This window comes from Adiantum capillus-veneris, chromosome 17 (genome assembly GCF_014529385.1).
Source record: "Adiantum capillus-veneris isolate H3 chromosome 17, ASM1452938v2, whole genome shotgun sequence".
NCBI classification, from domain to species: Eukaryota; Viridiplantae; Streptophyta; class Polypodiopsida; order Polypodiales; family Pteridaceae; genus Adiantum; species Adiantum capillus-veneris.
Genome location: NC_140947.1, coordinates 65682909 through 65697983, shown reverse-complemented (window position 1 = coordinate 65697983; position 15075 = coordinate 65682909). Strand labels below are relative to the sequence as shown.

Here is a 15075-nt window from a genome sequence, read left to right as displayed (position 1 = left end):
CAGTTGATCCCCTTGCTTCGTCAGAACCCTTGGATGCACTATCATCTGATTCTCTTTCTTCTCCGGAATCCTCTGACGAACTTTCATCCGGTTCCCTTCGTTCATCAAAACCCTCCGATGCACTATCATCTAATTTCCTTACTTCTCAGGAGTCCTCTGATGAACGTTCATCCGGCTCCCTTAGTTCTTTCTCTTCACTAGAAGACTCTTGCCCTATTGAGGTAGACACTCACTTGTCCATTGGATAAGTCAATGAGCCAGCATGCATACCGCAGCAAAACTGCTCAACCTGGTCCCTCAAAGTGACCCTCCAAAATGAGGACACTAGCAAATAGGTATCCCAAAACCTCGGCAGTAGTCATCCAATGTATCTTTCTTAGTCCTTCTCAAATGATGTCGAGCTGTGATGACATCTTCTTCATATTCTTCTGTTATCCAGGAAAAAGTGAAAATTATCTTGAGTTTTACCCACTTCTTAGGTGCTTCTGTGCATAACAACACAGTAGACCACCATGTCTCTGCATACCACCCTTCGCACCTTGGAGTGTCCTGAGAACTCACCTCCTGAGAAGGCGACGTCAATGAATTCAAGGGCTCGATGGGTGTCTTGGTAGCCTGAAAACGTGTCAAACCTCACTGCTTGACCCCCATCCTTGAACTCCTTGGTCTTTTTGTTCTTTTTCTCACTGCCAGAAGAGGACGAGCTCTCCTCCTCTGAACTGCTAAATGGCCTCCCATGCCTTCTTGACCTTTTCAAAAATCTACTTTTCTGGCTTTTTCTCCACTTCTCCAGCCTTTTCTTATCCTCTAAAACTAGACGACAACGGATAGTGTAAACTCTCTATAAACGAAGAAAAATCTGGGTCATCCTCGAAACGAACACGCTTCTTGGATCTGCTTACCACCTCAAAAGTCGACTCCCGGCCCAAATAACCAGGGAAATCCATTGATTTCCTCTTCTTACAAGAGCGCTTTAAGTGTTTTCTTAGCTGGTTCATCTTCTTTTCAATAGCTTTGTCTACGAGTACAGTTCCTCATTTTCTGCACTCGGTTTTTCCTTCAGCTTCCTTACCATCTTGAGAGGAGAATCGACAGCCTCGCGCCATCTCAAGTGAATCTCATCAATCGGGGAATTCTTCACGTGATTCGCATATTTCGGATCTTTGGAGTACTTGATCAATCGTTTCACATACGTGTCAAACTGCAGTTGACGTTTGTACTCCGTAATCTCCGTTGGTTTCTTCATTTCCCATGTTGGGTTTCAAGTTTTCTTTATCTCCCCACCGACCAACATTCTTAGGGGTGTTGTCTCTGTTAGATTCTCCGCAACCCATGTGTGCTGCAGAAGAGATTGGATCCTTCCTTAAAAAAGAATCATTCTTCTAGGATTGTTGCCAGAGATTCATCTGCATATAGCACAGATTGGCAGCATCCTGGGTGTGGTGTTGGGTGAGGGTGGTGCGTCGTCCAGTGGTGTATACACCCCCACTGTCAACTTGATTCTTCACCCCTCTTGTGAAGAATCCTCCTCGATTCATCTCTCCCTACTGTACATGAAGGAGATGACAGCAGAGAGCTTTTTAATTGGGTAACCAAGACATTGTTTTGGTTGTGGCAAAGCAGGACATATGGTAGTTGGATGCACGAAGAGGATAAAGCGTCCAAAGTAGAGACAGCGGACAGTGTCTACAAACGGGATATCATTCGGTCCTAGGTGATCAGAGGCAGAGACAGCAGGAGGAGAGAAGCAAAGAAGAGGAGAAGAAGGCAGCAGAGGCAGACAATGATGCCTCCAATCAGACAAGTTTATAGGTGTAAAGATCCACCGCACGTTCCACCTCTACGGGCTTCATCTTCTTTGGCAGAGATACCATTGGCATCTTCAAAAACCGTTATGGTAACTAGGCATTCTATGGCAAAGATATCAATTGCACCCAAAAATTCTATTGTACCTTATGTAGTTTTAATAGCAATGATGTTCCTCTTGTTGTGTGTGTCGCACAATTTGAACACAATTTTCCCCCTCTTGGATCACATAAGAATGTATATATTAGGAATCCAAGAGAATTAGAAACAAGAAATAGTCTTGGTCATTCATTATATATTTATGGACATTCTGGGGATCACACCTCTGTAGCGATCAGCTTTTGTACCTTTTATCTTGAGGCTATGCCCTTGAGATGTTTATTTTAATGGAATATTTTCTCTTGGGAAAAAAAAACAACTAAAAATATATAACTAGACAAATCCAAGATAAGCCCAGATTCACCATTTAAAGGAACATGGTAGCTATAGACTCATGGTAGGCATCCACAAGACAATATAGACTCATGGTCGTCATCCACACGACAATCCAACCATCAATTCCATCATGCATAGTATTGACTAAGTACTACTACATCCCCACTAGCATCGTCAATGCCGAATAGTGGGTACCCGGTATAGAACTAGGTACCAATATATGCTCCCATACCCACACATGTGTGTGGGCGTGCACGCAGACACATTCGAGCATACATCCATACATAGATCTACATACTGAGTTTCTATCATAACTCAAGATCTAGGGCGGAGTCAACCATAATGAAGCCTAGCACAAAAAAAAAAGCATTAAATAGGAAAATTAGTACAAAAAAAGGTGGTTAATAGGGCATATGTACCACAAAATATAGAAAGAATTATCACAATATCAGTTGGTCATAACATGGACCAAAATTTCATAATGTGAAGTCTGCATGTCTGCTATATGACTAAAAAATATACCTAGATGCATCTAGGATAAACCCAAATTCACCATTAGAGGAAAGTGAAAAATATGGAGTCGTGGTAGTCATCCACAAGACAATACAACCATCAGCCCCACATGCATAGTACCCCATTAACAGAGTCAACAGAGGGCGTAAAATTAGGTTACAATATATGCTCCCACACACACACACACGAACACGCGCATACATCAATACAAAGAGGGGCATCCGCTCACATATCACGCACTTCCCACAACAACGAGAGCTATCAAACTATCCCTTCATCGTTGCATGTTGGTGATGATTCTACCTTGCCTCTAGTATATAGACTTTCTCCTCTAGTTTGTAGCTGCAAGAGTCACACAAGTTGTTCTCCAAATCCAAAGCCCTTATCACAAAGGATGGGAGTATTCTTTGGCACTCCCGCTTTGGTCATGTTCCCATTGCTACTTTGCAGCATCTTGTTGCCAAGGATATAGTTATTGGCTTGCCCAAGCTTCACAGGCCTCATCATGTTTGCTCTCTATGCACAAAAGTCACTTTCGTGCCTCTTGTATTTTAGAGTTTGTTCATGCTGAACTTGCAAGTCTTGGAAGATGGACTCACTTGGTGGTTCAAAATATTATTTGAAACTTGCACATTATTTCTTTAAACAAAAAATTGTTATCTTTTCTCACTACCAACTTTCAAAGTTGAATAATTCAAGTTGAAAACTAATCTAAATTGTTAAGTGCTGCAAGAAGTTGGCCATCTCCCAAGACGAAGAAGAAGAAGTGACCCCCACCATCTGTGCAATTCATGACTGCAACAAGTAGCTCCAAGAGCTTGGAAATGCTCATTCAAGCTGGAGACTCATCTCACAAAGAATGTGTCACTCCTCCAAGATCATCTCACCTATATCCTACAAACTCCAATGCCTCCCCCCCCAAACTCCCAAAGCATGCGATTCAATCAACCCATCTATGCACTATCTAGCTCACTACAAAACTGCAACTAGTCTCCAAGATCTACACCCATCCAATAGCGATATGACCCCAAGTCACATGTTCGAGAGAGTTCAGTAAAAGATTTGTGTGTTTTGATGACATTTGTGACCATCTGTGCATCCCATCATATCGTTAGATCCAAGGCCTACCAGCTAAGTGCTGCATGAATGTGATAAGAGTAGAAATTCCTTCCATGGCTCATCCTATGGAAGGAGCCCATGCATAATGAATGCCACAAGGAAGGCTTTACTTTTCCAAGTGCTTTGCAATTGCTTTACACAAGTCCTCCTGTTGGTCTTGCCTTTTTTGCAAATGAAACCAACGCTCTAGCCTTTTTCATGTGTTCGTGTTTGTGTGTGCGTGTGTGTGTGCACACATGAGTGTTTGTGTGTAGTGTGTGTGCGTGCATGTGTGCACACATGAGTGTTTGTGTGTAGTGTGTGTGCGTGTGCGTGTGGTGTGCGTGTGCATTCGCGTGCGCACGTGCACACTCATTTGCATGCAGACTGGCTTTGTGTATCTGTGTGCGTGCGAATGCACACATGAGTGTTTGTGTGTAGTGTGTGTGCGTGTGCGTGTGGTGTGCGTGTGCATTCGCGTGCGCACGTGCACACTCATTTGCATGCAGACTGACTTTGTGTATCTGTGGGCGCACAAGTAGGATGAAATACAGAATTGCTTCTTACTTGGTGCATGTACACAAGACCTGGCTCTTGTGGCTTAAGCAAGCGTAAATGAACCGGTACAAGGTAGCCTTTTGAATGCTTGAAGTGATCATTCAAGAGAAGTGGAAGACGAAAGGCAAGATCAGCAATAAAGGGCAGCACATCTCTGAAAAAGTCTCGAGAAGTTTCACATGTGGGAAACTGCACAAGAAGCCAAAAACCTGCTTAAATCAGATAAGTTAGCTCTAAACTAGTCATCCACAAATAATAGCACATCCAACAGTGTAAAAGAATTGCAACAAGTAGTGCACCAGTTCAGTTTAAACATGGGCGTAGAACACAAAATCACAAAAAATAACCATAATTCCTTCTAAATATTCCCTAAAAAAGAGTGTAAATAAAAAGCTAATATGATCAACAAACATTTGACCCCTCTATTAATCACACACAAAGGAGTGGCATTTCGTTGTAACAAAAAATGGAGTGGTAAGGCGAATTAAAGCAAAACTAGTTGGCAGCAATGTAGCCCTAAGTGGGCAGAGAAAACAAGTAATCAGCCACCTTGGCCCTTCAGTTCAATTGGACGTTTTAAAAGTTTAAAAATTTGAACCAAAAACATCTTATTAAGTAGCTTTGGCTTTAGAAGTCAAAACGCCTGTCGTAAACTGCCATAGCTTCAGTGATCAGTCAGACAGTATTGGCCACCTCAAGGAATGTTCCTTCTTATTGGAAAGAATTAGTCAGATGTATGTATATGTCAATAGTGAAATTATTTCAGGTTGTGAGCATAAGTTACAAACTTGGAATCAGCCCTGCTGATGAATCTTATTGTTAAGGCTTTACTCTACATTAAAAAACACAGAAGTATGAAGGAAGGACCTCATGAGATTAAGCTTGAATCAGACCAAGATATGAGCAGCCCTTACTGTCGAAAAGCAAGATGCAAAAGAAAAAGGCAATGCTTCTGAGGTGAACTAACATTATTGAATGAAGGGCTTCGTAGAGGCATCAAAAAGAAAAAACCTCACAAGTCAAAGAACAGAAGACATATTCAGAGTAGATAGATGTCACGAAAAAGAGAACATTTGAAACAGGTCAAGGAAAAGGAATAGGACGGCAGGTGTGGAGAAAATCTTGGCGTTCTTTATCAAGGTCAAAACATATTCAACCTTCAATCATCATTCAATTCTCTCCAGAAAATTGAGTAAAGAAACTGAATTTCATCACGTACAATCTCTTTGCCCTTCATTTGTCAAAGTCGCTTTCTCAATCCGATAGTCGACCACTGCGTTGTTCTTCTGGTACCAAGGGATTTCGAGGAGGACGTCACAACCTTCGTAAGGGCATTACGTAGAAGTCCTCGTGCCCTAAATACCGCTGACATTGCAAACAAAGTTTGCCAATGATCGGTGTAATGGCAACATCCCGTCTGGGTGCCGCTAGAACTGCCTCCGCTTGTGGCCTCAGCTTGTCGAGCGTAATTCCAAGTTGAGCCGCCGATTCAAGAAGTTGGCCTTGGCACATGACAAGCATGAAAGCTCAATTTTGAGGTTCAGAGTCACTGGCATTTCAAAGACGGTGAAACCGGCCCGTTGGGCGGTAGGCGTTGGCTTTCACCCGAAATTCTTTACTTTAGACACACACAGAGCACTTTGCAAAGGTAACTAGTAACGGGGATTAACACCTAAATACACACACGGCTCGGAAGCTAGAATGCCCCGTGTCACGAGGACGTGGCAGTTATTAACCATGTCACAGAGATGTGGCAACTGCTAACCTTGGTTGTTGGTTTCTTTCCAATGGGGTTTATTTTATTTGTTTAAGACCCTCTTTTTGAAGTAGCAAACGGTCGGACATTGTATGGCCAATGTGAACGGTAGATTCACCCGCAGACGGGAAGTGGTCGGCACTGGAATTCGTATGGTAAGAGGATGTCTAGGCTCAGAGCAAGATCATATAGGTCCCCCTGTCGCACTTAGCAAGTTGGTGGATGCTAGGAAGTGAACTCAATTAAGGCGTAAAGTCAAGGTGGGACTTCCAACAAAAAGTATGCGACAGTTGGGCCACATTGCATTTTTGGATGCGGTCCCAATGAGGATAGATGGTCAGAAGACCAGTGGGAGCCCAACGGAAGCATCTCCTAAAATTTAGGGAACTGCTATTTTGGGCCGTGAAATGTGTTCGCGTCATTACCTTCGGTATGACTAGGGGAACACTTTATAACTCTGCCGCGAAGTCAACTGACGCGTCGGTTGGGATATTTTTAAGCGGCGAACCCGAAACGGGAAAATGCTTGTAAATGCGCCAAGTGTCACATTTTCAGGGACTTGCCTCTTCCAGAAAAATGGGCGCTGATTTTTAAGCTGGGAGAAGCCTCATTTGCAACCTGTCACAGGTTAAGAGCTATGGAGTGCTTTCTTTCCCTCTGATGTACAGTGTGGTGCTAGGAGTGATGCCCTGCACACTACACACTGCTCTCTCTCTCCCCTACGTGCAGTTATGTGATGCCCCACAAGAGGGCTACTCATTTGACTGATGTACAGATGTGTGGGTTCATGCTTTTGTGCTGAGGCAAGAGCCTCCTTGAGCAGGAACAGGGGTAGCTAGCTGCTGCTCCAAAGCAGGCACTGGTGAGGGTCATAACCTCACCGAACAGGTGCAAAATCAGCGCTGTGTATGCGCTGTAAATTCACTGTTTTTCAGCCGTACGGACGCCAGGATCACTGGGAATCGTGCCCCACTGGCAAAGGACAGTTAGGGGACTGTTTGGGGCTGAAAACAGGGCAAAAACCAGTAAATACAGCGTGCTGAATTTACTGTTTTTGGACAGGAATCAGAGGGTATACGCCAGTGCAAGCGAGTTCCAGCAGGGGAATTGGTTTCGCGCAAGTTTTGGGGCTGTTATGCTGCCGAAATTTGGCCAAATCAAATGGTATCTAGGTGGATACACGTGAAGGATTCCCAGGACCTTACCTTGTAATTTACCCTCCTAAAGAATAAAGAAATACCAAAAGGGGCGCCAATTTTGGGGCCTACGGGTTGTCGGCGTCTGCTCGGAGCATTCCAGCTTCCGAGCCGTGTGTGAGTTGAAGTGTTAATTCCCATTACAGGTTCTCTTTGCAAAGTGCTCTGTGTGTGTGTATAAAGTAAAGAATTTCGGGTGAAAGCCAACGCCTACCGCCCTACGGGCCGGTTCCATGGTTCCGTTGCCGGGACATCAATCACTTTTTCCTCAAAGAGTGAGCCTGGATTGTTCAGGGTAAAGACACACATTGCAAGAATGCGGGGATTACACTATGACCGACAAGGGGAAGGGAATTATGGAAGAGGGTTCCTCTCCAAAGGACAGGCAGGAGATTCCTATGGTTTTTGAGATTGGCGAGAGCTCACGGCCACGTCAATCTGTACCTCCTGTCAACGTGAATGTCCCTCCAGTAGTACAGGGCTTTATGACAGGGCAACTCGAGGATGATGCGTTTAAGACTCAGTTAGTTGCCGCGGTGAATGTCTTTTCGCAGCTGGTGCAGAATCCGAGGTTTATGGAATTCTTGCAAGCGCCACCAGTGCAACATCAAAATAGGCAACCTACGCCGCGTATGGAGCTTGTTGTAGCTCAAGCCCAGGTACTTCATGAGGCGCAGGAGGAAAGGGAACACTCGCATGTTGCGGAGTCGGGGGCTCCAAAGCAGGTTCCTCCCGTGCTTGAACAGGTGGCTAGAACGCCTATTCCACAGGTTATGCCAGTTCAGCCCGCCACCTTTCAGAGCCAGCATGCTGTCTTGAATGGACAGGGAGCTGGATACCAGGCTATGCACTCAATTTTTCCACCACCCACCACGGTACATCCTGGGTATTTCGGGGGTGGATCAGTGTTCCAAAGTATGGCTGGTTATGCGTCTGGAAGTCAGCCGTACATGCCAGGAACAGTGTTCGGGGGTATGCAAGGCATCATGCCAAACCCCATGTATGGTACTATCGGCATGCAGCAAGGTTTCCACGGCAACCAGGGCCAGTTTGGGGTGCCACAGGGTCATTTTGGCATGGCTGGTTTTTCTGGACAGCAGCCAGATATCGCACCTCTGACGCAAAATGTGAATGGCCAACACGTGCCGATCATGCCTACTATAGTGCCCATGTTGCAGACCATCCCGTATGACAACTTGGGGGCACTAGAGAAGCCGAAGGCTTACAAAGAAGGTGGTGCAACAGTAAAGTCAGTACCTTCAGTGGTTTCGAGGACAAGACAAAGGCACTCACTTTCCTCCAGCAGTTTGATACAGCTTATGCTGGAGGGAATTTTACAGAGGCCTCGAAGGTTAGGAAAGCTGCCACTTTCTTAAAGGACAATGCGCTGACATGGTGGACGACATTGTTAATGCAAGGACAGGCACCCGCCACTTGGGTTTACTTCAAGCAAATGTTTGCATCTGCTTGGCTATCAAATGAATTTGAAGCCGATGTCTTGACAGATTGGCACCAGCTTACGACAGCTTCGTGCAAGAGCTTGTTGGAGTACAATAGGAGGTTTTGTAAAGCATTACTCTCAGTGACCTCCTACAGATTTGTGCCACTGACAGAGCAGATAGAGAAGTATTGTTGTGGGTTGCCTAAAGGGCTTCGCGATTACTATACAAAGAATAGAGTGGCTACCCTTACTCAGCTTATGGAAGTTGCGAACACTGGTCTTGCCCTGTTGAAAGGAGAGGACAGTGGATTTCCGAGCAGTAATAAAGGAGGGCAGCAAAAGAAAAATTCAGCGAAGAAGCCCTTTGTGAAGACGGCTCCTGATGCGTCACAGGGGTCTGAACAGGCCACCAAAGACAAGGATTCAGCTGGGACTTCTGGAGCGCAGGCAAAGAAACAGAAAAGGAAGTCTTATGTGCGCAAGTCGCTCGAGGAAAAGAAGGTCCTAATGGCTGAGAACAAATACTTTATATGCGAGCAGCCTGGTCACTTTTCTATCAATTGTCCACAAAGGAAAAGGCCAGCTGACTCAGAGGATAAAGAAGACCAGAAAGGCAAGAAGCCAAAACCCACGGCAGGTTTAGTGCCAGACATGGTGGGTGACAGGCCCAGCACAGATGCCAGTGAGTTATGCAGGGCATGGGGTAAAGTTAGAGATCAGACGGCACTCATCTTCTTTGATCCAGGTGCCAAAGCCAACTTTATCTCACCAGAGTTAGCTATGAAGCTCGGCATCAAAGCTGAAGAGATGGGGTACACAGCAGAGGCAGGGTTGGCATGTCCTGGCCACTCAGAGTGTGTTACTCCCATCATTGGAAAACTGCGTCTGCATATTCAGTCGTATGTGGACATTGAAGAGTTTTACATCATGCCGCTGGAAGGTTGTGACGCCTTGTTGGGGATCCCGTGGATGTTCGGAGTGCATGGAGTCTTGGATGCCTACAACAAAAAGATCACTGTACAGCATAGGGGCAAAACTCACATCTTGGATGTAAAGCTTAAAGGAGAGTCAGTCCCTATTGTATCTGCTTCTGCTATCACTTCTGTAATAAAGAATCATCTTTCTGTGTACTTGATTTTTGCACGTGATGTCTCAGATAGTGATCAGTCAAATTTATCTGTGTTAGATAAAGAAAGGTCAGCATTTTTGCAAAAGTTTAGTGACTGTTTTTCTGATTCATTACCGTCGCAATTGCCGCCAGAGAGACCTGAGGACCATCGGATAGATTTGGTGCAAGGGTGTAGCCCACCAAATAGACCTCCCTACAGGGTTAGTGCGGCGCAGCAGAAAGAGATTATGGGCCAGGTTGAGGAGTTATTAGAGAAGGGGCTGATTCAGCCTAGTTCTTCACCCTTTTGCTCCCCAGTGCTCCTAGTGCAGAAGAAGGATGGCTCATGGCGCATGTGTATTGATTACCGTGCGTTGAATAAGAATACCATCAAGAATAGGTTTCCTATTCCTCGCATTGATGATATTCTCGATCGTTTAGAGGGTGCTGCAATTTTCAGCAGGATAGACCTGAAGAGTGGGTACCATCAGATTCGTATAAGCCCAGAGGATGTGCACAAGACTGCGTTTAGAACGACATTTGGTCTTTATGAGTTTCTAGTGATGCCGTTTGGGCTAACAAATGCTCCAGCCACGTTCAACAGAATGATGGACCGGATTTTCCGCTCGCATCAACAGTTTGTTGGAACATTCTTCGATGACATGATTGTGTATTCGAAGAATGAAGAGGAGCATAGGCGTCACTTGACCATTGTGTTCGAAGAGCTGCGCAGTCACAGGTTACTTGTCAATCCTAAGAAAAGTGAATTCTTCCTTGAAGAGATCCACTTTCTCGGCCACATAGTCTCAAAGGATGGTGTTAGAATGGATCCCGCAAAGGTCGAAGCTATCAAGACATGGCCAGACTTGAAGACTGTGCACGATGTCAGAAGCTTCTTGGGATTGTGTTCCTACTATAGAAGGTTTATCAGAAATTTTGCAGAGATAGCATCGCCTCTTCACGCATTGCAAAAGAAAGAGGTCACTTTCGGATGGACCCAAAAAGAGATTTCAGCTTTTAGTCTCTTAAAGGAAAAGTTGACTTCAGATCTAGTTATTGTTCTGCCAGATCTCAGGAAGTCATTTGTGGTCCAGTGTGACGCGTGTGGCAGTAGCATCGGAGCAGTGCTAATGCAAGATGGACGGGTAGTAGCCTATGAAAGCCGAATTTTGCAAGGGCCAGAGAGGACTATGCAAGTCTATGAGAAAGAGCTCTTGGCCGTGATTCATGCGCTTTCTAGCTGGAAGCACTGCCTCTTAGGTGCTAATTTTGTTGTCCAAACAGATCATCAGACCTTGCGATACTTCTTGACACAGTCAAAGTTATCCGAAAAGCATATGCGATGGGCAAACATTCTTTCCATGTTCCACTTCCAGATTATGCAGGTGGAAGGCAAGAAGAATGTTGTGGCTGATGCGTTATCAAGAAAGCCACAAATTTCAGCTGTGTCAATTCCTTATCATCATGAGTTAGATGACATGAAGGAACAGTATATTGCTGATGAAGATTTTGCAAGGATCTTTGAACAGTTACAAGAGGGGCAACATCACGAGCACTACCTCCTCAGAGATGGTTTTATGATGATGCATGGAAAACCTTGTGTCACTAGGCCACTGCGACATAAGGTCATGGAAGAGAGTCATGTCCCACCGTATGCAGGGCATCGTGGCATTGATGCAACAGTTAAAGCGGTAGAGACGTTCTTCTATTGGCCTACCTTGAGGAGAGATGTGGATGCCTTTGTGTGAGCATGCATAGTTTGCCAAAAGGTCAAGTTTGACAGGCAAAAGGCACCAGGGTTGTTACAACCACTACCGATTCCGGATAAGCCATGGGAAAGCATTGCTATGGACTTTATCTTTGATCTTCCAAGGACACCAACAGGGAATGATGGTATATGGACCATTATCTGCAGGTTCAGCAAGCAGGCCCATTTTATCCCTGTCAGGAAGAAGATAAAATCTGATCAGATGGCACGCTTGTTCATGTACAATGTGTTTAAGTACCATGGTATGCCACAATCGATTATCAGTGATCGTGATCCTCGCATGACCAGTTTGTTCTGGAGAGGATTGTTTGAGAACATGGGTACTACGCTCAAGTTCTCGTCTTCGTTTCATCCACAAACTGATGGACAGTCAGAAGAGGCCAATTCTACTGTCTTAGATCTGCTGAAATGCTATGTGTCAGATAATAAGGGCAAGTGGGAACAGTATTTGCCTATGCTTGAGTATGCGTACAATAATACGGTGCATTCGTCTACTGGCAAAGCACCTTTTGAAATTGTTGAAGGCGGCAAAAAGGTTCCTCCCATTTTGCACACAAAGGACAAGATCTTTGAGGCAGATTGATATGTTGAGAACATGGATGAGATGTATAAGAAGATTAAAGTTGCCTTGGAGAAGACTCAGGCAAAACAGAAAAAGGCTGTTGATCGTCACCGTCGTGAATTGCTACTATCACCTGGTGATTGGGTTCTCTTAAGGTTCGAAAAGGCAAGGTTAAAGAAGATGAAGGGCAAGGAACGGCTGTTTCCTAAGCTCAGCATGCGTTACTATGGGCCTTTTCAAGTGCTTGACAAGATCAGCGATGTGGCTTACAGGCTGAAATTGCCTGATGCATGGAAGATTCATAATGCGTTTCATGTGAGTCTTCTAAGACCCTTCGTGGGTGATGTGCCAGAAGATATGCCAGTTGAGGATCAGCCAGAAGTTGAAGAACTTGATGAGATCTTGGTACCTGAGCAAGTTTTGGCACATAAGGACAGAAAAGTTAAAGGACAAGTTGCAAGACGCTATTTGGTGAAGTTCAAGAACTATCCGCCTATGGATGCAAAGTGGATGGAAGAGCATGAACTGTCAGAGTCACCAAATGTATTGCAGCTTTACCTTGAAGCCTTTGGGTTACAGCCTACTTATGCCCCAACCCAACGTGTGCAAAGGAGGGGTAATGATAGAGCTAGTACATCAAATGTACATATGAATTCAGTGCCATAGATGGAAATGGCAAAAGTATGAAGGCCTCATTAAGTCATTTGTATCTATGTATGTTACGACCTTTCTTGCGGATACATGCGATGATAAAAGAGTGTTAATAGCACAAGATCATCAGTGGCGTGTATTTATGGTATGCAATCGAGGACGTTTGCGATTTCAAGAGGGGGGTATGTCACGAGGACGTGGCAGTTATTAACCATGTCACAGAGATGTGGCAACTGCTAACCTTGGTTGTTGGTTTCTTTCCAATGGGGTTTATTTTATTTGTTTAAGACCCTCTTTTTGAAGTAGCAAACGGTCGGACATTGTATGGCCAATGTGAACGGTAGATTCACCCGCAAACGGGAAGTGGTCGGCACTGGAATTCGTATGGTAAGAGGATGTCTAGGCTCAGAGCAAGATCATATAGGTCCCCCCGTCGCACTTAGCAAGTTGGTGGATGCTAGGAAGTGAACTCAATTAAGGCGTAAAGTCAAGGTGGGACTTCCAACAAAAAGTATGCGACAGTTGGGCCACATTGCATTTTTGGATGCGGTCCCAATGAGGATAGATGGTCAGAAGACCAGTGGGAGCCCAACGGAAGCATCTCCTAAAATTTAGGGAACTGCTATTTTGGGCCGTGAAATGTGTTCGCGTCATTACCTTCAGTATGACTAGGGGAACACTTTATAACTCTGCCGCGAAGTCAACTGACGCGTCGGTTGGGATATTTTTAAGCGGCGAACCCGAAACGGGAAAATGCTTGTAAATGCGCCAAGTGTCACATTTTCAGGGACTTGCCTCTTCCAGAAAAATGGGCGCTGATTTTTAAGCTGGGAGAAGCCTCATTTGCAACCTGTCACAGGTTAAGAGCTATGGAGTGCTTTCTTTCCCTCTGATGTACAGTGTGGTGCTAGGAGTGATGCCCTGCACACTACACACTGCTCTCTCTCTCCCCTACGTGCAGTTATGTGATGCCCCACAAGAGGGCTACTCATTTGACTGATGTACAGATGTGTGGGTTCATGCTTTTGTGCTGAAGCAAGAGCCTCCTTGAGCAGGAACAGGGGTAGCTAGCTGCTGCTCCAAAGCAGGCACTGGTGAGGGTCATAACCTCACCGAACAGGTGCAAAATCAGCGCTGTGTATGCGCTGTAAATTCACTGTTTTTCAGCCGTACGGACGCCAGGATCACTGGGAATCGTGCCCCACTGGCAAAGGACAGTTAGGGGACTGTTTGGGGCTGAAAACAAGGCAAAAACCAGTAAATACAGCGTGCTGAATTTACTGTTTTTGGACAAGAATCAGAGGGTATACGCCAGTGCAAGCGAGTTCCAGCAGGGGAATTGGTTTCGCGCAAGTTTTGGGGCTGTTATGCTGCCGAAATTTGGCCAAATCAAATGGTATCTAGGTGGATACACGTGAAGGATTCCCAGGACCTTACCTTGTAATTTACCCTCCTAAAGAATAAAGAAATACCGAAAGGGGCGCCAATTTTGGGGCCTACAGGTTGTCGGCGTCTGCTCGGAGCATTCTAGCTTCCGAGCCGTGTGTGAGTTGAAGTGTTAATTCCCATTACAGGTTCTCTTTGCAAAGTGCTCTGTGTGTGTGTATAAAGTAAAGAATTTCGGGTGAAAGCCTACCGCCCTACGGGCCGGTTCCACCCCGAGCAGACGCCGACAACCTGTAGGCCCCAAAATTGGCGCCCCTTTCGATATTTCTTTATTCTTTAACAGAGGGAATAAAACCTGTGATCTCCTACGAGCTGCCCCGCATAATCCAGGCTGAGAAACACCAATTCTGGCCCGATTTCGGTAGCATAACTGTACTAGGACGCTTCACAGTCAGTATCCCCACGCAATAGATGACTTTCCCGACGCATATGGACACTTTGCAAAACCTGGCGAGAATCTGCAGCACGCTGAATTCTCTGTTTTCTGCCCCGAAAATGCACCAGATCACCTCTACAACGGTCCCCTCGCGTCCCCGAACCTCCTAGGGGTATTCGGGACCGTTTAGGGCCGAAACCCTAAACCTGCAAAAATACACAGCAGGCTGTAATTGCCTGTTTTGGGCTCCTTTTCGCGTGCCGGTCGCATCTGTAGCAAGTCCTCGAGCTCCCGCACCTGTAGGGCTACTTGCCCTTGAATCGGACGAGATTTCTCACGTGAAACCTCTCCAAATTCACCT

The 15075-nt window shown here is 45.4% G+C and overlaps 1 pseudogene across 1 annotated transcript in view; it reads right to left on the bottom strand.

Moving 5' to 3' along the window:
• Nucleotides 1-15075, bottom strand: part of LOC147437408 (poly(ADP-ribose) glycohydrolase 1-like) — a 105824-nt pseudogene that overhangs the window by 62062 nt on the left and 28687 nt on the right. The window contains exon 2 of the transcript XR_015184857.1: nt 4420-4599. The product of XR_015184857.1 is annotated as a poly(ADP-ribose) glycohydrolase 1-like (transcript). The remainder of the gene's footprint in view (nt 1-4419; nt 4600-15075) is intronic.